The following is a 26,002-nucleotide window of genomic DNA, read 5'->3' as shown; positions in this document are numbered from 1 at the left end:
CTACGTAAACCTAACTAACCTAAGGATATCACATACATCCACGCCCGAGGCAGGATTCGAACCTGCGACCGTAGCAGCAGCGTGGTTCCGGACTTAAGCACCTAGAACCGCTCTGCAACCGAACCGGCCTTGAGCTCTCTGATTCTGTGTCCGTCAAGGTGGAACTTCAGTAAAATCACTTGCGTGGCCAGTATTAACCTAAGTAAGTTAGGGAAAGGGACGATTAGTGATAGTCTCTATTGCGCCAATGGTAGGATAGTTAGTTTAGGGAATTAATTTGATTGTAATGTTTTAGGTTAAGAATGTGGTGTCACCGCCAGACACCACACTTGCTAGGTGGTAGCCTTTAAATCGGCCGCGGTCCATTAGTATACGCCGGACCCGCGTGAGCCACTGTCAGTGATTGCAGACCGAGAGCCACCACACGGCAGGTCTAGAGACTTACTAGCACTCGCCCCAGTTGTACAGACGACTTTGCCAGAAGGGGATCACTGACAATTACGCTCTCGTTTGCCGAGACGATAGTTAGCTTAGCCTTCAGCTAAGTCATTGGCTACGACCCAGCAAGGCGCCATAGCTTTGATAATTAATATTTTGAAGCAAGACATTGTCCTGTTCCAGACCTCACGCCAGTCTGCGTGTATGTAAACGCGTGCATTTCGGCCTCCTCTAGAAATACAGCAAAGAATATTGCTCATCCTGTTTTTAATGAATAAATGTAACATTTAATAACAGACCATAATCAAAGCACTATTACTTCCGTAGGTAGCAAAATACTGAGAGAATAAGAGTTTTATTATTAAAATGAATTATCACATTAATTCGATGCAGACGATACTGGGGGTATATTCGCGCATTTAAACAGAGCCGAGGTCAGATAGCAGTAATGATACAAGAAGTTTCATGTTCATTATATCCCTGTACGTTGCACGTTTATTTGGATTTTTCCTTTTTCTTTAACTAATACAATCTGTTAGGTGAAATATATAAATCTGTGTGTTTGTACGTATGTGTTTTACACGTATATTTTCTGTTCTGCAGGTGCTATACCAAGAGAAATTAACATTTATGTGACATCAGAGGAATGGACGGTTGAAGGATGGAGGAGAAAGTGAGAAATAAAGGGGCTCACATGACATGTTCTGGATTCTGACTGTTTGACTAAGAGGATATGAACAACTCGAGGATTAAGAGAGAGTGAAAAAGGTAAGCAAAGGTAAAATTAAAGTTCGGCATCCCGACCCAAGACAGGCCAAACGGGCTCAACATATCGTTATGTCATCTTTTGGCAATGGCGTTATTGGGTGCAACACGGAGGAGTACGTGGTTAGCACACCTCTCTCCCTGTCTTTGTCAGGTTTCTGAACCTAGGAACCGCTACTAGTGTTTCGAGTAGTTCATTTGGGCTTACAAGGCTGAATGCACACTGTTCCAGTTCGCCCACCAAGTAATAATCTCTGGCAGTACCTGAAATGTAACGTGATAGTCGCGTGCATTAAGCAACGTGTGATTACGATCCAGTAAAGTTGTTCAGATAATGCAAGCGATTTATGAGCGTAGAGAAACAGATGTGTGGAGTCGTAAGGAAGCCGCCATAGCGCTGTCGGTGTGTCATAGCACTCCGACGTGAGCCGCGATGCTGTGAAATGGAGGAAAACAATGGCGCTAGTATAGCAACATCAATCGATTAGTATTCGAACAAGTAACCATGAATAGAGTACGGGAGATTGACTACCAGACTGAAAAACGAAGTTCATCTTCCATGCCGAGAACTGAATCGCGATCTAATCTTTGAGGGTGAAAATCATGGTGGTAGCTCATGGTTCACAGTCTACTGGGTTTTGCTGCGAATTTTTGTTACTTCTATATAATAAATCAATTCATAAAATGACGGTTGTGACTCTAAAGTCATTGTGGATCGAAAACTTGGGACCGAAAGGGGCGTCGTGAGTACCACAATTGAACGCTCTCAATACTCTATGGTTTATGGACAGTTGTTCACCTATAAGTCATTTGAGCAGGACAGAGCAACCTTCCCGTGGTGTCATTAGTCTGTTGGCCTGTTCGATGTAACACAACTTCTGTGCCCTGCCCTGTGCCTACGTAGCTTTTGCGCTCGATGACCTCAGTTGTTTGTATGGTATATCTCAATCTCTGTCTTCTCTACACTTTTTACCCTCTACAGCTCCGTCATGCTATCCCTTGATCTTTTAACACACGTCTTATCAGCAAGTGTCTTCTTCTTATCACTGTTTTCAAAGTAGTGCAGTTCCATTAAATTCTGAACAGAACCACTTCATTCCTTATACCATCTAACTTTCATCATCCTTCTATAGCATCACGTCTCAAACGCCTCGATTCTCTTCTTTTTCCGTTGTTCCACATCCTGTAGTTCACATTAAATTCCGTGCTCTAGTCGTGCTTTCGGAAAAATGTCTTCCTCAAATTAAACTCTATTTTGGAAAGTAGTATACTTATTTTGGCCAGGAATGACCTTTTTGTCACAGCTGGTCTGCTTTTTATGTCCTCCTCACTTCGTCTGTCAGGTGCAACCTCGCTTCCAAAGCATCACATTTCCCTTCTTCTCGGTTCCAAGCTTATCGCTAATCTCATTTCGGCTGACTTTCATTACCATATAGAATCATTCAGGAGGCTTGCAACCATATGAAAGATCTAAGTATGTCTTATGTGACTGCTTTAAGAAGTCACTAAAACAACACACCACTGAATAAAATTCGTATTTTATGACGCGTTTCAGACATAGTTTAGTATCAGAATATAATATAAAATTATATAATATTTAGTTCTGTGTTACATAGTCACCAATGTCGAGACTGTAAATACATGTCCCAGTACAAAATATTAAAGCACTTACAGGATTTTTGGACGATGGGCAGCGTCCAAAACACGTCAGCGACAACAAATGATATGTAATTACCTGAAATTGTCAGAAGGAGAGCGACCGCCATATCAGTGTTAAAAAGGCTTTCTGAAAAGAAGTTTTATTGCCCAGATGGCGTTTGACACACATTCTAACTACTAGTTTTACGAAAATTATATCGCCGTTCCCCTATATATGGCACATTGCCGTCTGGCCAATGAAATCCTGGAGGAAAATTCACAGAAAACACACTACCATGCAACACTAAGTGCAATAAAATAATAGCCATAATTGTATTAGCAAGGAACAGAGGTGTCAAACATGTCAGTCAGAGCAAATCCACTCCTGTCAGATCTGTGTATGTTCATAACAGTGAGTACGGAGCCACTAATCGACACTCACATCTGCAGCAGTCGATGTGCTCAGTCTGATTCATTTGACGCTACTAAACCAAACTCGACAGTTGGCATCTCACATCAAAGCTCCATTAACTCTCCCACTTCTCCTCTCCTTGTGATCAACAGATAAATCCGGCGCGCAGCTACGCCGACCAAAGGTCATCTCTCACTCACATCTTCACGACGCAGCATCTCAGCATTTCTACATCTACATGGATACTCTGCAAATCACATTTAAGTGCCTGTCAGAGGGATCATCGAACCATCTTCACAATCATCTTATATTCCAATCTTATATAGCGCGCGGAAAGAACGAACACCTATAACTTTCCGTACGAGCTCCGATTTCCCATATTTTATCGTGATGATCGTTTCTCCCTATGTAGGTCGGTGTAAACAAAATCTTTTCACATTCGAAGGAAAAAGTTGGTGATTGGAATTTCGTGGTAAGATTCTGTCGCAACTAAAAACGCCTTTCTTTTAATGATGTCTAGCCCAAATCCTGTATCATTTCAGTGACTCTCTCTCCCCTATTTCGCGATAATACAAAACCCGCTGCCCTTCTTTGAATTTTTTCGATGTACTCCGTCAGTCCTATCTGGTAAGTATCCGACACCGCGCAGCAGTATTCTAAAAGAGGACAGACAAGCGTAGTGTAGACAGTCTCCTTAGTAGATCTGTTACATTTTCTAAGTATCTTGCCAATAAAACGTAGTCTTTGGTTAGCCTTCTCCACAACATTTTCTATGTGTTCCTTTCAATTTAAGTTGTTCGTAATTCTAACTCCTAGATATTTAGTTGAATTTGCAGCCTTTAGATTTGTCTATCTTACCGTCTAACCGAAGTTTAAAGAATTCATTTTAGCTCTCATGTGGCTGACCTCACTCTTTTCGTTATTTAGGGTCAAATGCACATTTTTGCATCATACATATATCATTTCTGCATCGTTTTGCAATTTATTTTGATCTTCTGATAGCTTTATTATTCGATAAACGACAACGTCATTTGCAAAAAACGTAAGACGGCTGCTCAGATTGTCTTCCAAATCGTTTATATAGATAAGGAACAGCAAAGGGCCTACAATACTACCTTGAGGGACGCCAGAAATCACTTCTGTTTTACTCGATGACTTTCCGTCAATTACTACGAGCTGTGACCTCTCTGACAGTAAGTCACAAATCCAGTCACACAACTGAGACGATATTCCATAAGCACACAATTTTACTGCAAGCCGTTTGTGTGTTACAGTGTGAAAAGCATTCTGGGAATCCAGAAATACGAAATTGATCTGGAATCCCCTGTCAACACCACTCAACACTTTATGCGAGTAAGGAGCTAGTTGTTTTCCACAAGAACGATGTTTTCTCAACCCTTCTTGACTGTGTGTAAATAGACAATTTTGTTCGAGGTAATTCATAATGTTCGAACATAGTATATGTTCCAGAATCCTGGTGCATATCGACGTTAATTTAATGGGCCTGTTATTAAGTGGATTACTCCCACTACCTTTCTAGAATACTGGTGTGACCTGCGCAACTATCCAGTCTTCGTGTACGGATGTTTCGTCGAGCGAGCGGTTGTATGAGATTGAAGTATGGAGCTAATGCATCAGCATACTCTGAAAGGTAGCTAATTGGTATACAGCCTGGGCCAGAAAACTTGCTTTTATTAAGTGATCTAAGTTGCTTCACTACTCCGAGGGTATTTACTTCTACGTTACTCATTTTGGCAGCTGTTCTTGATTCGAAATCTGTGAAAACATTTCGGAAGGCTGTGTTTAGTTACTCTGCTTTGGCAGCACTGTCTTCGATAGTACCTCCATTCCTATCGCATAGAGAAAGCATTGATTTTTTCTTGCCGCTAACATACTTCACATACGATGAGAAACTCTTTGGATTATCTGCCAGGTTTCTGGACAAAGTTTCCTTGTGGAAACTGTTATAAGCATCTAGCATTGAAATCCAAGCTAAATATAGAGCTTCTGCAAAAGATCGGCAACCATGGGGATTTCGCGTCTGTTTAAATTTGGCATGTTTGTTTCGTTGTTTCGACAACAGTGTTCTGAGCCGATTTGTGTACCAAGGAGGATCAGCTCCGTAATTTGTTAATTTATTTGGTATAAATCTCTCAATTGCTGCCGATACTATTTCTTTAAATTCAAGCCACATCTCCTCTACACATGTTATTAATTTGGAATTATTGGAGACTGTCTCTCAGGAAGGAGTCAAGTGAATTTATATCAGTTTTTTTTTAATAGGTATATTTCTCGTTTATTTTTGGAGGATTTGGGGTTACAATATTCAATGTCGCTATAACAACCCTGCGTTCGCTAATGCTTGTATCCGTATTGATGCTCGTTATTAACTCAGGATTATTTGTTGCTAAGAGGACAAGTGTGTTTTCACAACCGTTTACTATTCGCGTTGGCTCATGAACTAACTGCTCGAAATAATTTTCAGAGAAGGCGAATCTCTGTCGAGGCTGAGCTCACATTTCTGAGCAAATCAAACCTTACGAGCGCGATTTCCGACATCCGGAAGAAGAAAAACTCCTACAAAAATGAACGCACGCACACACACACGCGCACACACACACACACACACACACACACACACACACACACACACACACACACACACACACGCTCACTTTTCACACTTTATTCCGCTCGTACAGCAAATGCTCTTATTTATTTTTAGAAGAAAGAATGAATAGCCTTTACTACCAAAATACAAGTAACGCTTACATAGCTGACAAAGGACCAAATATCTGATATGGGTAAAGCGGAAATGAAGAACACCACATGAAGGTCGTGCATTTATTAGAAGTAGATACATATCGGAAGCTTGGTTGCGATACAGTACAGACCATCATCAGAAAGACGAGGATGATAAAAAAGCACTCTGGTACGCGAGAAGAAGTGACGAAGAAATTAATACTACTTGACGTCAGACCTCCCATGCTTTATGGATTACCGAAGATACTCAAGGAAGAAATTCAACTAAGGCCTACAGTTAGTGTAATTAGTTCACCGATTTCCAGATGAGCAAAACTTCTGGCGGGTTTATTAGAACACAAACTGGAACACTGTAAACATCAGTTTGTTGCTGTCATTCGTTGAGAAAAGCAAGAAAATAAAGACACGACAAGGCGACGTATGCGGTCGTTGTGTCATTGTTTACGAGGGTGCCGGTACAAGAGATGATGGATCTATTGGTGCAACAGATTCCACCTGGAATCGTTAAGCTGTTTCGCCACGCCTTAAGGATTACGTACTTCTTGTACCGCAAAGAATATTAGGAGATGATGGATGACAGCTTAAGGATTACGTACTTCTTGTACCGCAAAGAATATTAGGAGATGATGGATGGCAGAACTATCGGGTCGTCACTGACTCCAACTTTCACGAACCTTTTCATGGAATACTTTGAGGAACAAGCTCTAAAGTCGGCGACGTTGCGTCCCTCTTGCTTCCTAAATTATCTCCTTGATACGGCCTTGAGGTAAAAATTCACTGCAGTAGCGTCTACCACATGAACAGTGTCCATCCCACCAGTAAATTGATGCCGAACTGGAGAGGCTTGACAAGCTTCCATTCCTGGATGTTTTAGTTAAGCGGAATTCAGGTGGCCGAATTGGTCATTCCGTGTACAGGAAACTTAAGAGAGACAAAAATATCGAGGAGCAGCAGAAATTACTTGGAAGACTTTTTCTTTCACTGCTTTACTCGGTCGCGAAACTCAGTGGATCAATTGTTGTAAAAGAGTTTCAAAAATTCGTAGTTTTATTGCCCGGATTGTAATTGATACGTATCCTGATTTCTACTGACGGCCTTAGGAGAGCCAATCCTGACAAAACTCTACCATCTGGTGAGCAAGATGTATGAGACAGGCGAAATACCCTCAGACTTCAAGAAGAATATAAAAATTCCAATCCTAAAGAAAGCAAGTGTTGACAGATATGAAAATTACCGAACTATCAGTTTAATAAGTCACAGCTGCAAAATACTAACACGAATTCTTTACAGACGAATAGAAAAACTGGTTGAATCTGACTTCGGGAAAGATCAGTTTGGATTCCGTAGAAATATTGGAAAACGAGAGGCAATACTGACCTTACGACTTATCTTAGAAGAAAGATTAAGGAAAGGCAAACCTACCTTTCTAGAATTTGTAGACTTAGAGAAAACTTTTGACAAATGTTGATTGGAATACTCTCTTTCAAATTCTAAAGGTGGCAGAAGTAAAATACAGGGAGCGAAAGGCTATTTACAATTTGTACAGAAACCAGATGGCAGTTGTAAGAGTCGAGGGGCATGAAAGGGAAGCAGTGGTTGGGAAGGGAGTGAGACAGGGTTGTAGCCTATCCCCGATGTTATTCAATCTGTATATTGAGCAAGCAGTAAAGGAAACAAAAGAAAAATTGGGAGTAGGTATTAAAAACCATGGAGAAGAAATAAAAACTTTGAGATTCGCCGATGACATTGTAATTCTGTCAGACAGCAAAGCACCTGTAAGAGCAGTTGAACGGAATGGACAGTGTCTTGAAAGGAGGGTATAAGATGAACTTCAACAAAAAAAGCAAAACGAGGATAATGGAATGTAGTCGAATTAAGTCGGGTGATGCTGAGGGAATTAGATTAGGCAATAAGACACTTAAAGTAGTAAAGGAGTTTTGCTATTTGGGGAGAAAAATAACTGATGATGGTCGAAGTAGAGAGGATATAAAATGTAGACTGGCAATGGCAAGGATAGCGTTTCTGAAGAAGAGAAATTTAACATAGAGTATAGATTTAACTGTCAGGAAGTCGTTTCTGGAAGTATTTTTATGGAGTGTAGCCATGTATGGAAGTGAAAAATGGACGGTAAATAGTTCGGACAAGAAGATAATAGAAGCTTTCGAAATATGGTGATACAGAAGAATGCTGAAGATTAGATGGGTAGATCACATAACTTATGAGAAGGTATTGAATAGAATTGGGGAGGTGTTTGTGGCACAAGTTGACAAGAAGGGACCCGTTGGTAGGACATGTTCTGAGGCATCAGGGGATCACAAATTTAGCATTCGAGGGCAGCGTGGAGAGTAAAAATCGTATAGGGAGATCAAGAGATGAATACACTAAGCAGCTTCAGAAGGATGTAGGTTGCAGTAGGTACTGGGAGATGAAGAAGCTGGCACAGGATAGAGTAGCATGCAGAGCTGCATTAAACCAGTCTCATGACCGAAGACCACAACAACAAAATGAAATACTATGTACACTGACTTGAAAACCATAACTGTATGAGCAAGGAACCGACGAAGGAAATTTTTGGAATTTTATCGTGAGTCAATAGAACGCTTAATACAGAGAGAAAAAGAATTGATTTTTACCCATTGGTACGATTGTATTTGTGAAGAATGGATTAGAGGTAATTACTAAGTATGTTTTATTTGCGACAGCGGCTTGATAGTGCAGCAGTCTTGGCTCGTCAGATATCCCGATGACGAACCTTTCGGATTTAGAATTTTTGGTAAGAGCTATTGACCGCGAAAGAGAAATGGATGTAAGTATTAGATTTAGAAATTTCGTTTAAGGAGAAATTGTACATGTGAAATTCAACTTTTGTTGTTTTGGGTTACTGTTAACTGATTTCAGAAAAAAACTATTTTTTAAATTTCATTAAATGTTGTAACGTTAAAGGATGTCGGAGTCCACATCTCAAGAGTCAAGTAATATTCAGTTTATTTAAAAACCATTATCAATGATTATGAATAATAAATAACAGCAATGTTTTTGGAGTACGCATTACAACTCTGCGTGCCTCACTTGTTAGATTTTGTAGCTTTGTTATCGAGACGCACTACAGCTTCGAGGGCAGATTGCACCCAGTTAAAGGTAGTCTGTTCTTGTGATCTAGGTGTAGCGTCTTTGATCACTAATGCCCTCACTCACAGGTTCAATACCCGCAACCGCCACAAACAATCCAGAGCTAATAGAGAGCATCATGACTGATACAAAGATAAGTGATCACAAGGTCGTTGTAGCTAGGCTCTATACCGTTTCTTCCAAATCCACCAGAAACAAACGCAACCTAATTTTATTTAAAAAAGCGGATAAAGTGTCACTAGAAGCCTTCCTAAGAGACAATCTACATTCCTTCCGAAATGACTATGCAAATGTAGACGAGACGTGGCTCAAATTCGAAGATATAGTAGCAACAGCAATTGAGAGATTCAAACCTCATAAATTGGTAAGAGATGGAACTGATCCCCCATGGTACACAAAACAGGTCCGAACGCTGTTGCAGAGGCAACGGAAAAAGCATGCAAACTTCAGAAGAACGCGAAATCCCGTAGATTGGCTAAAATTTACGGATGCGCGAAATTTGGCACGGACTTCAATGCGAGATGCCTTTAATAGGTTCCACAACGAAACATTGTCTCGAAATTTGGTAGAAAATCTGAAGAAATTCTGGTCGTATGTAAAGTACACGAGCGGCAAGACGCAGTCAATACCTTCGCTGCGCAGTGCCGATGGTACTGTTACCGACGATTGTGCCGCTAAAGCGGAGTTATTGAACGCAGTTTTCCGAAATTCCTTCACCAGGGAAGACGAATGGAATATTCCAGATTTTGAAACACGAACACCTGCTAGCATGAGTTTCTTAGAAGTAGATACCTTAGGGGTTGCGAAGCAACTCAAATCGCTTGATACGGGCAAGTCTTCAGGTCCAGATTGTATACCGATTAGGTTCCTTTCAGATTTCGCTGATACAATAGCTCCCTACTTAGCAATCATATACAACCGTTCGCTCACAGATGTATCTATACCTGCAGATTGGAAAATTGCGCAGGTCGCACAAGTGTTTAAGATGGGTAGTAGGAGTAATCAATCGAGCTACAGACCTATATCATTGACGTCGGTTTGCAGTGGGGTTTTGGAGCATATACTGAATTCAGACATTATGAATCACATCGAAGGGAACGATCTATTGATACGTAATCAGCATGGTTTCAGAAAACATCGTTCTTGTGCAACGCAGTAATGGCCGCTATAGACAGGGGATCTCAAGTTGATTCCGCATTTCTAGATTTCCCAAAAGCTTTTGACACCGTTCCTCACAAGCGACTTCTAATCAAGCTGTGGGCCTATGGCGTATCGTCTCAGTTGTGCGACTGGATTCGTGATTTCCTGTCAGGAAGGTCGCAGTTCGTAGTAACAGACGGCAAATCATAGAGTAAAACTGAAGTGATATCAGTTGTTCCCCAGGGAAGCGTCCTGGGACCTCTGCTGTTCCTGATCTATATAAATGACCTGGGTGACAATCTGAGCAGTTCTCTTAGGTTGTTCGCAGATGATGCTGCAATTTACCGTGTAGTAAGGTCATCCGAAGACCAGTATCAGTTGCAAAGCGATTTAGAAAAGATTGCTGTATGGTGTGGCAGGTGGCAATTGACGCTAAATAACGAAAAGTGTGAGGTGATCCGCATGAGTTCCAAAAGAAATCCGTTGGAATTCGATTACTCGGTAAATAGTACAATTCTGAAGGCTGCCAATTCAACTAAGTACCTGGGTATAAAAATTACGAACAACTTCAGTTGGAAAGACCACAGATAATATTGTGGGGAAGGCGAGCCAAAGGTCGCGTTCCATTGGCAAGATACTTAGAGATGCAACAAGTCCACCAAAGAGGCAGCTTACACCATACTCGTTCGTCCTCTGTTAGAATATTGCTGCGAGGTGTGGGATCCTTACCAGGAGGGATTGACGGAGGACATCGAAAGGGTGCAAAAAAGGGCAGCTCGTTTTGAATTATCTCGTAATAGGGAAGAGAGTGTGGCAGATATGATACCCGAGTTGGGATGGAAGTCATTAAAGCAAAGACGTTTTTCGTCGCGTCGAGGTCTATTTACGAAATTTCAGTCACCAACTTTCTCTTCGGAATGCGAAAATATTTTGTTGAGCCCAACCTACATAGGTAGGAATGATCATCAAAATAAAATAAGAGAAATCAGAGTTCGAACAGAAAGGTTTAGGCGTTGGTTTTTCCCGCGCGCTGTTCGGGAGTGGAATGGTAGAGAGATAGTCTGATTGTGTTTCGATGAACCCTCTGCCAAGCACTTAAATGTGAATTGCAGAGTAATCATGTAGATGTAGATGTAGATGTTAGTAATCAGCATTGGTGGCCGAAGACTTCCGGTATAAGAAGTCACACTCATTCTGCCAACAGGCTTGTCAAAGAGGGCGAAAAAGCAGAGAGAAGTTCAGGGCACTTTCTTGTCTTCGAGGTCGTAAACTGCCCTAAATGCGGAAGAATCAGCAATGATCAATAGCATGAGGATGCAGAAGGCAATGGAAACCACTGCATTAAACACCCATAACGTAAATCCACGGTACATGTGGCCTGCAATTGAAAAGTGTCATGATGACCTCTCCATTGGCAAAAGTTTCCGGAATAGTTCCCCATTCGGATCTCCGGGAGAGAACTGCGAATGGGGAGATGACCATGAGAAAAAGACTGAATAACCAACGAACAGACATTGTTCTACGAGTCGGGACATGGAATGTCAAAAGCTTAAACGTGTTAGGGAAGCTAGAAAAATCTGAGAAGGGAAGCGCAAAGGCTCAGTCTATATATGGTACGGTCAATGAAGCGAACTCGAATGAAGACTAAGATTTCTGGTAAGGTGATTATAGGGTAATATCAGCAGCAGCAGATAATGGTATAACGGGTGAAGGATTCGTAATTAATGGGAAGGTATGGCAGAGAGAGTGCCAATATGAAGAGCCCAGCGATAGGGTTGTTCTTATCAGAATCGACAGCAAACGAACACCGCTAAGGATGGTTCAGGTATACCTGCCGGCGTGGCAAGCTGAAGATGAAGAGATACAGAAAGTATACGGGAACATTGAAAGCGATATGGAAATCTAGTAGTCTTGGAGGACTGGAATACTGTTGCAGGAGCAGGAGCAGAAGAAAAGGTTACAGGAAAATATATGCTGGGGACAAGAAATGAGAGACGATATAGAATAATTGAGTTCTGAAATAAATTTGAGCTAGTAACAGCAAATACTCTTTTCAAGAATCCCACGAGGAGGAGATATACTTGGAAAAGGCCAGATGATACGGGAATATTTCAGTTAGATTACATCATTCTGCATTGTAAGGCGTACCCAGAGACTTAGATCACAATGTATTAGTGATGAAGAGTAGGCTGAAGTTTAAGAGATATGCAGAGAAGTGGCATACAGAAATGGTAAGGAATGAAGAGACACGCTTGAAGTTCTCTGAGGCGCTACATACTGCTACAAAGATTAGGTCGGTAGGCAGTACATTTGAAGAGGAATGGACTACTCTTCAATGGAAATTCGCAGAAGTTGGAAAGAAAAGCATAGGTCCAAAGAAGGTAACTACAAAATCATGGGTAAGAGAGGAAATACTTCAGTTAATGGATGAAATCAGTAAGCACAAAAATGTTCAGGGAAATACAGGAATACAGGAATACAAGTCGCTAAGTAGTGACGTAAATAGGGAGTGCATGGAAGCTAAGACGAAATGGCTGCATGAAAAATGTGAAGACATCGAAAAAGAAATAACTGTCGGAAGGACTGACTCAGCATACAGGAAACTCAAAACAACCTCTGGTGACATTTAATGCAAGGGCGGTAACATTAAGAGTGCAACGGGAATTCCACTGTTAAATGCAGAGGAAAGAGCGGGTGGTGGAAAGAGTAAATTGGAGGCCAAAATGGAGAGGAACATTTTTCTGATATGGTAGCAGAAGAAACGGGAGTCGATTTAGAAGAGATAGGAATTCCAATATTCGCTTTTGAGAAATTAAGATCAGTTAAGGCAGAACTGAAAGATAACGTTCCATAACAATTCCTAAAATCAGTAGGGGAAGAGTCAACAAACCGATTCTTCACACTGGTGTGTAGAATGTTTGAGTCCAGCGACATATCATTTGACTTTCGGAAAAATTTCAGCCACCCGATTCCAAAGACTGCAAGAGCTGACAAGCGCAAGAATTATCGCACAGTCACTTTGACAGGTCATTCACCAATGTTACTTAGTAGAATAATATACAGAAGAACGGAAAAGAAAATTGAGGATATGTTAGATGACGATCAGTTAGACCTTAGGAAAGGTAAGGGCATCAGAGAGGCAATTATGAGATAGCAGCTGATAATGGATGCAAGACTGAAGAAAAATCAATACACGTTCATAGGATTTGTTGACCTGGAAAAAGCGTTCGACAGTTCAAAGTGGTGCAAGATGTTCGAAATTTTGAGAAAGGTAGGGGTAAGCTATAGAGAGAGATGGGTAATGTACATTATGTACAAGAGCCAAGATGGAATAATGAGAATGGACGACCAAGAACGACGTGCTCGGACTAAAACTTGCGCAAGACAGGGATGTAGTCTTTCGCCTCTACTGTTCAATATGTACATCGAAGAAGCAACGATGCAAATAAAAGAAATGTTCAGGAATGGAATAAAATTCAAGGTGAAAGGTGTTAATGACCTGATTCGCTGATGACATTGCTATCACGAGTGCATGATCCGCTGAATTGAATGGACATTCTACTGAGTACATAATATGGACTGAGAGTAAATCGAAGAAAGACGAAAGTAATGATAGTAGCAGAAATGACAAAAGCGAGAAACTTAACATCAGGACGGATGGCCACGAAGTAGACGAAGTTAAGGAATTTTGCTACCCAGGCGGCAAAATAAGCAATGACGGACGGAGCAAGGTCGAAATCAAAAGCTGACCAGCACTGGTATAAGGGTATTCCTGGCCAAGAGAAGCCTACTATTATCAATCATAGGTCTTAATTTGTGGAAGAAATTTGTGACAATGTAAATCTGGAGCACAACGTTGTATGGTAATGAAACATGGGCTGTGGGAAAATCGGAACAGAGGAAAATCGAACAGTTGAGATGGGTGTTACAGGTGAATGTTGAAAGTTCGGTGTACTGATAAGGGAAGGAATGAGACGTTATTCGCAGAATCGGAGAGGAAAGGGATATCCGTAAACACTAACAAAGACAAGGGAAAGGGTGACAGGATTTCTGTTAAGACATCAGGGAATGACTTCCATGGTACTAGAGAGAGATGTAGAGGGCAAAAACTATAGAGGAAGACAGAGATTGGAATACATTATGCCGGCCGTTGTGGCCAAGCGGTTCTAGGCGCCTCAGTCCTGAACCGCGTGACTGCTACAGTCGCAGGTTCGAATCCTGCCTCGGGCATGGACGTGTGTGATGTCCTTAGGTTAGTTAGGTTTAAGCAGTTCTAAGTTCTAGGGGACTGATGACCTCAGATGTTAAGTCCCATAGTGCTCAGAGCCATTTGAACCATTTTTTTTAATACATCCATCAAATAGTTAAGGGCGTAGGTTGAAAGTGCTACTCTGAGAAGGTCGGTACAGGGGAGGAGTTCGTGGCGGGCCGCATCAAACCTGTAGGAAGACTGATGACTCAAAAAAAAAAACTTCAGTTAACAGGTTCTTCTTGTAATCAAATTGCGCAGGGACCAATTTTGCATTGACTTGATAGAGTTATCCATTCATTCTCGTAGTTGAGTTTTCCACACGAACAGTTAGCCTTAAGCTACCAACAGATTCTCACACATTATCAGATTCGCTGTCACTTAGAGACACACGTCGAAATAGATAACTTTCTAGTTCATCATTGTTTTACAAATGTTAAGGAATGGAAAATTTAGGATGGAATAATAACAATTTTATGAAAAGTATAGCTGATACTATATTGAGGAGATGTTGAGTTGCACGTAGGTACCACAAAAAGACTGTCAAACAGAGCTTTCGGCCTAAAAGCTTTTCTATTTTTATTAATTTTTTAACCCATTGGCGATTAAGCAGCTCCGCTGTATGGTGAGAAGCAACTAGACCTCTCATTATATTGTTTTTATAAATGTTAGATATTTGGTTTTGTAAGTGTTCTATGAGTAAAAAAACATATTGGAACGAGTTTGTTTGCGTGGTCATCCCCTCCAGCAAGGACAGAAATAATTAGTTTGTAAATTAAACCGCCTTTTCTGCTGCAACTTAATTTATGTTCCGAGAGCCGTTTCTCCTTTTTCTTGCTCTAAGGCCTCATCAATGGGATGTGCAACGATGCAGTTTTGTTATTCTTAGATTGTCAAACAGTTAAAGTCGCGATTTGTTATATAAATAAGTGATTACTTACGGTTTGCTGTGATCTGCGTTTCCTGTCATCTCGTCTGGTGGGTCGCAGTACCACTTTATTATCAACACTTAAGCACAATTTTGTACTCCGAACTTTTTCACTGCATTCATCATATTTCTCCTTTTATTTGGTGTACTGTTATTCTTTTGCACTCGATATAGCTAGTTCTTCGGACACTGTGATTTTAACAAAGTAAATATTGTGACTTCATTACGTGTTTCCTCCTATTTGGCTTGTCTACTTAAATGTTGCCAACCTAACGAAGTATATGTTCAAAACCAACTTCTACTAATGATGTTTATATCATGTGTGTGTGTGTGTGTGTCTGTGTGTGTGTGTGTGTGTGTGTGTGTGTGTGTGTGTGTGTGTGTGTGAATGAGAGAGAGAGAGAGAGAGAGAGAGAGAGGGAGAGAGAGAGAGAGAGAGTGAGTGATCTGAAGTGTGTGGGTGTATAAAAGAGAAAGAGTAACCTGAAGAGTGTGTACATGGCTTTCTTTTTTAAGCGTGCGTGACAGTGGTAAAATATATGAGCATCTTTAAGAAGGTTGCGAAGACATTGGAGAAGACGAGAGCCTTTGAGGAGGAATGTGAAATAAATGATTGTCAGCAATCATCGTGTCATAGAGAAGTCGCTGATGACGATGGCTCATCAACTGGTTCATGCCGTGAATGTTTGCGGAGTTCTATAATATGAATCTTTTACAGCAAAATTTGATCAAAAATTTTTGAATTTCGAACAAAAACAGCGAATGGAAGCTGTTTGGTCTGTGGCGACTGGTGTGTAAGAGCACAAGAGTGCCTGAACACCCTTACTTTTGAGATCTTAAGGATCTGTTAGTTATTTTCCTTTGCCGGTTGTTACACGTGACATGACATGACATGACATAGATGCGGTAATCTGAAATACAGGACACTAAATCTACCGCGCTATGCAACATTGCTACTCCTTTAGACCTCATGAAACTTGCCGACACGGTTGCATGCACGTCGTTGGTTGTGCACGTTTTAAGGAGCTTCTTCACATGCGCAGCTGGTGTGACGTCATTGCCTAATGGGCTAAAAGCACTAAAAGCATACATATTTGATAAACAATGCACACGGTTCACGGAGTGCGCAGCTAGTACTTACTACTCAACTACAAGTTTACATCAGTGCCACCAGGTGGTAGCATAATACAGAAGAATTTTATCCTCGTTTGCTTGGCATAAATCCCACTGGACGGTAGCACACTCCTTAGATATGCCAATACAACCACTGTATAGTAAAATTAGATCAGATATCAGCAAATGTTATACCGACAGTAAGACCTGTTCAGTACATTTCTGTATTATCTAGATTTAGTTTTGGATTTTATCATTCAGTAATCCAATTGAGGCACTGAAATGTGACGTTGTAGCATTTATTCATTCTTTTGAAATCTGTTGATCTTATCGCGGGTCAGGTTTATCTGTGGTGTAGTCCCACATTGTATATATCAACATGCACAAAAAACTGTGTCACTGATTTCCCTTATATTCACTTAAATCACAAAGATGTGCCTTAATCCATTATGGATCTCAGCCCCTCGTTTGCATTGTAGACAAGTGATATTGTTGGTAGACATTACTACTAGAGTTTAATCATTTCCGAAAACGGCAGTTTATGTTTGGAGTTGATCGTTTACTGTGGTGGAGTCTGCTTTCTCTTTTAATGTCAACAGAAACTCCGTTTAATCTGTTTTAACTGCTAACAGAACCTTAAAGAACCGTCGTCATGCAAGCGCACATGAGATTAAAAGTTCTTCGCTCAGGCAGCTAAAAACCATCCCAAAGTTCGGCTTCCACGAGTGTTTCGGGGATTGGAAATGTCTATGGCAGGGTATAACATCTAATGGGTACTATTTTTAGTAAGATAACATTGATTTAGACTACTGAATAGAATTCTTTCCACAAAATTTAAATTCCCATTAATTTTTACCACGCTCATATCTGTGGAGGGCAGTTTCCTAAAAAGCACGCTTTCAATTAACTGGTCACTTGGTGCTCAAATAATTATACTGACGGGTTTAATTGTACACTGACGTTGAGGACGTATACATATGACGCAATGCTCTGTATGAAGGCAGTTTCTTTGCCATTTTGGAAGTGAGCTGCGCCCAAAAGTATCACTATAAATTTTTAAACAAGTGACCAGTTCATTTAAAGCAACCGATTTGGCAGTGACACAGGGCGAGCTCTACCGTAGGCGTCAAAATGTATTTTATCTACAGGCAGTAGGAATCGTGTCAACCGCTTACCTGCGACTGATTCGTGACATGATTGTTGATACACCGAAAAATGCGAAAATCACATTTAAAGAACAGGATAACATCCGCTGTTCTATCTTTTACTGAGTGGTGAGGCTATACGTTGTGAGATGCAATCTCTGAAATAACTACTGTTATTACTAGAACCAAACTAAACACAACTTCTGAATATGAATATTTATACAACTCAGTTTTACAGGAGCTCGAAACTTAGCACAAATATTAGTGCGATGCTTTTAATAGTTCCCACATCGAAACTCTATCTCGAAATCTGGCAGAAAATGCGGAGAGCTTCTGGTAGTATTTAAAGTACACCTGCAGAAATACACAATCAATGCCATCACTAATCGATGACAACGGTGATTTTACGGTCGACAGTGCCACTGAAGTAGAGTTACTAAAAAGAGTTCTGCGAAATTCCTTCACTACAAAAGATGAAGTAAATCCTGAATTTTAAACAAGAATAACTGCGAACATGAGTAACTTAGAAGCAGATACTCTCTGAGTAGAGAAGCAGCTTAAATCACTTAATAAAGGCAAAGCCTGCAGTCCAGATTGTATACGTTATGTTCCTTTTGAGCATGCTAGTACAATAGGACCATACTTAGCCGTCATATACAATCGCTCACTCGCCGAAAGATCCGCACCTAAGGACTGGAATGTCGCCCAAGTCACACCAACACCGAAGAAAGTAAATAGGAGTAATCAGATGAACTACAGACCCATATCGCTAACATCGATATGCAGTAGGATTTCGAAACATATACTGTGTTCGGAAATTGCGGGTTAGCTCGAAGCGAACGATATATTGACAAACACGTGAAAGGGATTCGGAAAATATGGTTCTTCTAAAACTTAACTATACCTTTATTCTCGTGAAGTGATGAGTACTATCGACCGGGGATGTCACACTGACTCCATATTTCTGAATTTCCAGAAGACTTTAATACGTTCCTCAGAAGCGACTTCTAATCACAAATTGTGTGTCTATAAAGTATCTTCTCAGTTGCGTGATTGGATTCGTGATTTCCTGTCAGAAAAATCATAGTTTGTAGTAACTGACAAGTCACCGAGTAAGACAGAAGTGATATCCAACGCCCCAGGAAAGTTTTATAGGCCCTCTCTAGTTCCTAATACACATAAACAATTTAGGAAACAATATGAGCAGACCTCTTCGATTTAATACGGATGATGCTGCCAGTAACCGTCTTAAAAAGTAGTCAGATGATCAAAACAAATTACAGAACCATTTAGACAAGATATCTGTATTTTGGGAAAGGTGGCAATTGACTCTAAATAATGAAAAGTGTGAAGTCATACACATGAGTACTGAAAGAAATCCGCTAAATAAGTTACACGATAAATCACACAAATCTAAAGGCTATAAACAAAACAAAATACACATATAAAAAAACTGTTGCATCACCTCGGTTCCGAGAGTTCCGGGAACTGTACAGAAAATTGGAATATAGATCAACATAAACATCATTTCCGCCCTTTTTATTGATCAAGAAAACAGCAAATCGCATGTTGTACCACCATACAGAGAGATCTTCAGAAGTGGTGGTCCAGACTGCTGTACACACTGGTGCCTCTAATACTCAGTAGCACGTCCTCTTGCATTGATGCATGTCTGCATTCGTCGTAGCATACTATCCACAAGTTCATCAAGGCACGCTTGGTCCAGATTGTCCCACTCCCAGCGCCAATTCGGCGTAGATCCCTCAGAGTGGTTGGTGGGTCACGTCGTCCGTAAACAGCCCTTTTCAATCTATCCCAGGTATGTTCGATATGCTTCATGTCCGGAGAATATGCTGGCCACTCTAGTCGAGTGATGTCGTTATCCCGAAGGAAGTCATTCACAAGATGTGCATGTTGGGGGAGCTAATTGCCGTCCATGAAGCCAATATGCTACCGACATGATTGCACTATCGGTCGGAGGATGTCATTCACGTATCGTACAGCCGTTACGGCGTCTTCCATGACCACCAGCGACATACGTCGGCCCCACGTAATACCACCCCAAAACAGCATGGACCTCCACCTTGCTGCACTTACTGGACGGTGTGTCTAAGGCGTTCAGCCTCACTGGGTTGCCTCTAAACATGTCTCCGACGATTGTCTGGTTGAAGACATGTGCGACATTAATCGGTGAAGAGAATGTGATGCCAATCCTGAGCGGTCCATTCTGCACGATGTTGGTCCCATCTGTACTGCGCTGCATGGTGTCGTGGTTGCAAAGATGGACCTTGCCATGGACGTCGGGAGTGAAGTTGCGCATCATGCAGCCTATTGAGCACAGTTTGAGTTGTAACACGGCGTCCTGTGGCTACACGAATAGTATTATTCAACATGGTGGCGTTGGTGTTAGGGTTCCTCCGAGTCATTAGCAGTAGGGCAGCGGTCATCCACTGCAGTAGTAGGTTCAAATGGCTCTGAGCACTATGGGACTTAACATCTGTGGTCATCAGGCCCCTATAACTTAGAACTACTTAAACCTAACTAACCTAAGGACATCACACACATCCATGCCCGAGGCAGGATTCGAACCTGCGACCGTAGCAGTCGCGCGGTTCCGAACTGAGCGCCTAGAACCGCTAGACCACCGCGGCCGGCGCAGTAGTAGGTCTTGGGCGGCCTGATGGAGGTATGTCATCGACAGTGCCTGTCTTTCTGTATCACATCCATGTCTGAACAACATCGCTTTGGTTCACACCGAGACACCTGGACACATCCCTTGTTGAGAACCCTTCCTGGTACAAAGTAGCAATGTGGACGCGGTCGAACCGCGCTATTGACCGTCTAGGCGTGGTTGAACTACAGACAACGCAAGCCATGTACCTCTTTTGTACTGGAATGACTGGAACTGATCGGCTAATAGGCGCTAGTTATGCGTGGTTGTTTACATCTTTGGGTCGGTTTAGTGACACCTCTGAACGGTCAAGGGGACTGTGTCTTGTGATACAATATCCATGGTCAACGTCTATCTTCCGGAGTTCTTAGAACCAGGGTGATGCTAAACTTCTTTTGATGTTTGTACTTAGGGATTATCGTTACGAATAACTGAAATTGAAATGTAGATAATGTTGGGGAAGCGAACTAAAGATTTCGATTTGTTGGTAGCATGTTTAGAAAATGCAACATGTCTGCTAAAGAGTATGCTCACATCATGCTTGTCTGCCCTCTTCTGCTGCATTGCTGTGCCGTGTTGCACCCGTATGATAGGACTGACGGAGGACGTTGAAAAGGTTATAGCGAAACAGGGGAGTTAGTGCCACCGATATGATACGCGTATTTGGGTGGCAATCATTAAGAGAAATGCGATTTTCGTTGCGGCAGGATCTTCTCATGGAATGACAATCACCAACTTGTCCACAGAGTGTGAAAATATTTTCTTGGCGCCCATGTGCATGGGGAGAAGTGCTCATCAGAATGAGGGTTCGTTTTTCCCGAGCGCTGCTGATCGGAACGGTAGAGAGCTTGTAGGAGTTTCGACGAACCCTCTGCCAGGCTCTTAATTACGATTTGCAGTGTAATCATGTAGATTGATGTGTGTGTAGAAAATGAGAACAGTGAAGTCTCGAGTGCAGGGAAGATAAGGACACGCTCTCGCGAGGCTGAAACTCGTAGGCCGTCTCCTGATGAACCGCAAGAGCTAAAACAACACAGAACTACGATCCTGTTAGCTTGCAGGCAATCTACCAGTAACGACATGGTCCTACGAGGCTGGGAGCTCGTAGACATTTAAAGGATAAACAGCAAGGTGCATATCGACTCGGTCCCGCCAAACAGCACACCTGCAGTTTTCATTACTCAGTGGAATCTGTTCCTGAGGAAGGATGGAGCTTTCGAATACTTTGAAGGTACTGCTGTCGCAGCAGTAAGTAACAAAGCGAAAATAAAATGTATCAGAGAGCCTGATTTATGGTCCAGCATTGCATCAAATGAAAGTAGTATTGCGTAGAAAATTCGTGTAATGCTAGAATATTAGTGTAATGCTCAATTTAGAATTAAAAATATCAGAGGATACGGAAAGTGTTGACAATTTTAAGGAAACATGGCCAAATTTCCTGTAAAGAATTTTTTTTCAGAAAACTTAGGTTACAACATTTCCCATAGAAGGCAAAACATCTGTGTTCGAATCATGGCAATGACGCATACTTAAACTGGCAACAGATAGAATAATATTTCCACCCTATGTTAAACAAAAATTAGTCCAAACACTAGTCTTGCCTAATCTTTATTACTGTGATGTAGTTCAACACGGCACAAATAGTGAAACTTCGAGATGCCTCGAGCTAGTGATGAATGCTTGCGTTAGATACGTGTGCAATATACGGTTGTATGATCATATCAGTCCTTCATACTCCCAGCTAGGTTGGATACGCCCACATAAGGTACGCGATCTCCAAACGATGTGCTTACTTCATCGATTTCTTAGTCACTGGTGCCCCAAGTACTTATCTTCTCACATTAAACACCCATCATCATTCCACAACTGTAATACCAGATCGGATACGTCTAGCATCTTGGCCGTACTTTTACATAACAAAAAATCTTTCTCCGTGTCATTCTCCATCTCAGCCATATCTCAGCCATACGGCTATGGAACGCGCTCCCCTGTGATCTGCGTCTTATCCAGAACCACTCAACATTCAAGAGGGAACTCAAAACTTACATATTAGGGGCGGTATGGCCACCATTGTTGTGCCCCTCTCATATTTCTTTCTCCTCTCCATCATAGCTTCGAATTTTACCATTCTATTTCTCTTCCTCTAACCTAGCTTCCTCTACTGTATCCCTTTCACTCCATTCTATCTTCCTACGTCTCTGCTAGATGTGAATAACTCACAAGCTGCAAGAACATAACCGGCTGCGGTGGTCTCGCGGTTCTAGGCGCGCAGTCCGGAACCGCGCGACTGCTACGGTCGCAGGTTCGAATCCTGCCTCCGGCATGGATGTGTGTGATGTCCTTAGGTTGGTTAGGTTTAAGTAGTTCTAAGTTCTAGGGGACTGATGACCACAGCTGTTAAGTCCCATAGTGCTCAGAGCCATTTTTTTTGCAGGAACATAACGAGAAAATTCCCAACTAGCAATAGGACTGACATTCACAAAAGAAAAATATGTTTACTTTCATATACATAGTCATTACTATTATTATTGTTATTATTATTCTTGATTGTTATAATTATTTTTTGATTGTTATAATTAACCTTGTATTACTGTTATAATCTCTATTTTTTTTCTTTAACATTAATACTGTATAACGTGGTATGTCCATAATGTTCTGTACAAACTGAAATTCGTTTAATCTGAGTATGCCTGATTAGTTGTAAGAGAGGGCCTGAAGACCATAATCTTGCCAGGTAAAATAAATGCATGAATCCATAAAAACATTGCATAGGTAGATAGCAAACGACTTTCTTGATTACTATCAAATATGACAATCAGAAAACTCTAAATGCATTTGAAGACGCCATCGGTAGCTGCACCGTAAACGGGAAGTATTGCCCCAGTGAAATCGCTCATTTCAATGAAATCAGTCTCAATGGGAGTTGATTTTTGTTCCTGCCAGGGAGGGGTAGGGGAAGGGGAGGATGGACCACACAGCAGCGAGGGGCGAGGGGCGAGGGGCGGGCTATTTATTCGTCTTGCGGGCGGGACAAATCAGAGTGGTGCCGCTGGCGGGCCGCAGCCTGAGGTCGTATATTTTTCCACTCTTTCGCAGCGGCGCATTCATTTGATGACGCGCACTGATCTGGCATTGATTCATTCCTCTTAATTAGCATCCATACATCGTTGCGCGTGACACGGGACTCTAATTGGGCGCTCCACTCACTGCGACGCGCTTTCATAAATTGCAGCCGCGAGACACTGCAGATAGCTCGGCCTGGTCCATTTTTATGGGGCGGCCGTCAGGGAGCGAGTGGGGTGTGACGGTTCTGCATTTGCAAGTTAACGTCCTCTACGCGTTACATGACGCTAATTATGTTGTGAAGAATGGAAAAGCTTTAGTCCAGCGTACGTTGTTTTTACACTCATTCATCGACCCACTGCTTGAATTTCCCAGCGAATTTCCACTTCGAATTTGATCTCGTAGAATTAGATAATGCATTCGTATGTTTCAAAACAAAATGACACATATGATTGTACTTGGTTTCATAATGTACAATTTCCAATAATCGTAATAGTAAGACGTATGAAGAATCAGACTAGCATGCAGTCCTACTCACTGAAAGATTCCCATAACAGCTTTCAAAACGGAATTTTATTCCACGTACTCTAAATCGCAAAACTGTGAAGAGCTGATTCTGTACGTAGAAATATATATTACTGACAGTACAAAAATCTTAAATAAACTTAGCTGGGAAGCCACCTCGCGAACACTTTGGCAAGCTGTAACACCAGCCAATCAGAATCGATCACGCTGCCTGTTCCACTGGGAACTTGTAGCTTAACTGTTTCAGATTCGAAACATTAAAAGGTAATTTTTTTTTAATTTTCCGTTGTTGGATTATTAGACATACATTGAGACAGACCAATGGGAAAAATTAGTGTCACATACATTAATGGAACACATACGGGGTGGTTTCAAATCGAGCCACTGTTCATGAAATCTCGTTACTTTTGGTGATAAGGTGAAATGCAGTTCTTTTCTGCGGTCAGTCATAGGGCTATTTGAGAGGAAACAGTCTTCCATCTGCATCTGTGGTGTTCCTCCTTTACTCTACATCGTGCACAGTGCCTTGATGTGCCATGCACAGGCGGTGCACATTGCTTCTGTTGCATGTTTTACAACTGGAACAACAATTTTTTTTTTTTTTTTTTTTTTTTTTTTTGCTAATGATTGTTTGGTCTCACTCTCTGAAATAATGAAGGGCCACAGTTACTTTTTCGTTCGAAGATCTAGAATACTGTCATAACCTAACACATTACCTCCAATTTCCAATTTCAATGCTACTGTCCGAATGAGTTGGTATCAAAAGAAATCCCTTCGAAAAGGCACAACACGATTTCCTATTTCGTTATTCTGCGGATATACATCTTGTGAAACGAAGTAAAAAGACATGTCAAAGATACTCGTGTTGCCCTTAGAACCACAATGGTTTTAAAGAAACAACGACAATAATTACTAAAATAAATATGTAAATTTAATTATAATCGCAATGCATAGGGGATAAATTTCAACAGGTTTTCTGTACCTAATCCATGCGCAAAATATGCCTTATAGAGACAAATTCAATCACAATTTGAAAACACAAACATGCACTGCATACAAAAATGGCTCCTACATTTACTCGCCTAACTGATAAGATTCGAAACATATAAAGTTGTTCAAGCTGGAACCGCTACAGGGCAAAATCCTAGGGGGCTTCAAACACAGCCACACCGTCTGAAAGGGCTAAACGGACAAGCGTGGGCTAGTCTTTTTTGAGGTCCCGGTCAGCGTTTCTCGGAGTGCAGGTACGCTGTTATGATCGAGTGATATATTAAGTGCATTGGAATTCACATACTGGTGATCATTCTCAGTTATAATGTTACATATTATAGCGAGGTTCTGACGGCCGCGGTGGCCGTGCGGTTCTAGGCGCTCCAGTCCGGAGCCTCGCTGCTGCTACGGTCGCAGGTTCGAATCCTGCCTCGGGCATGGGTGTGTGTGATGTCCTTAGGTTAGTTAGGTTTAAGTAGTTCTAAGTTCTAGGGGACTGATGACCACAGCTCATAGTGCTCAGAGCCATATAGCGAGATTCTGGCTTGCTTTACGCGGCTTGGTATAGGAGTATCTGCGGGATCTGAAGATCTTTAGAGTGTGTTTATCTGTGTTGAAACTTGACGTTCGCTGTTCGGTGAGACTGTCATTTTTCGAGGCATGGTATACAATCTCATTTGCTTTAGTCCATCCGAATACTGAGGTCGTTGAATTCAACACACGCTCGTCTGATAAACCGTGTCCAATACTTTCAAATATATGTGAAATTCTCTTTGTCTAAATATTTCTTTTCTTGTGATTTATTGAACCACGTGATTTATGTGTGGATGGTTTGCTTCAGTTTGGCGAAATTACGATCTCTTGAATCAAAGTTTATGTGGTATATTGGTGATCTATTTTCTTCGTTTAATGCCTCTACGCCAAGCGGGCTAGCCGAGCGGTCATGGGCACCTTGTAACGGTCCGCGCGGCTCCCCCTGTCGGAGGTTCGAGAGCTCCCTCGGGCATGGGTGTGTGTGTTGTGCTTAGCATAA

The sequence above is a fragment of the Schistocerca serialis genome, chromosome 1 (assembly GCF_023864345.2).
Source record: "Schistocerca serialis cubense isolate TAMUIC-IGC-003099 chromosome 1, iqSchSeri2.2, whole genome shotgun sequence".
In the NCBI taxonomy this organism is placed as follows: Eukaryota; Metazoa; Arthropoda; class Insecta; order Orthoptera; family Acrididae; genus Schistocerca; species Schistocerca serialis.
Note: the sequence above shows the minus strand (reverse complement) of the source record.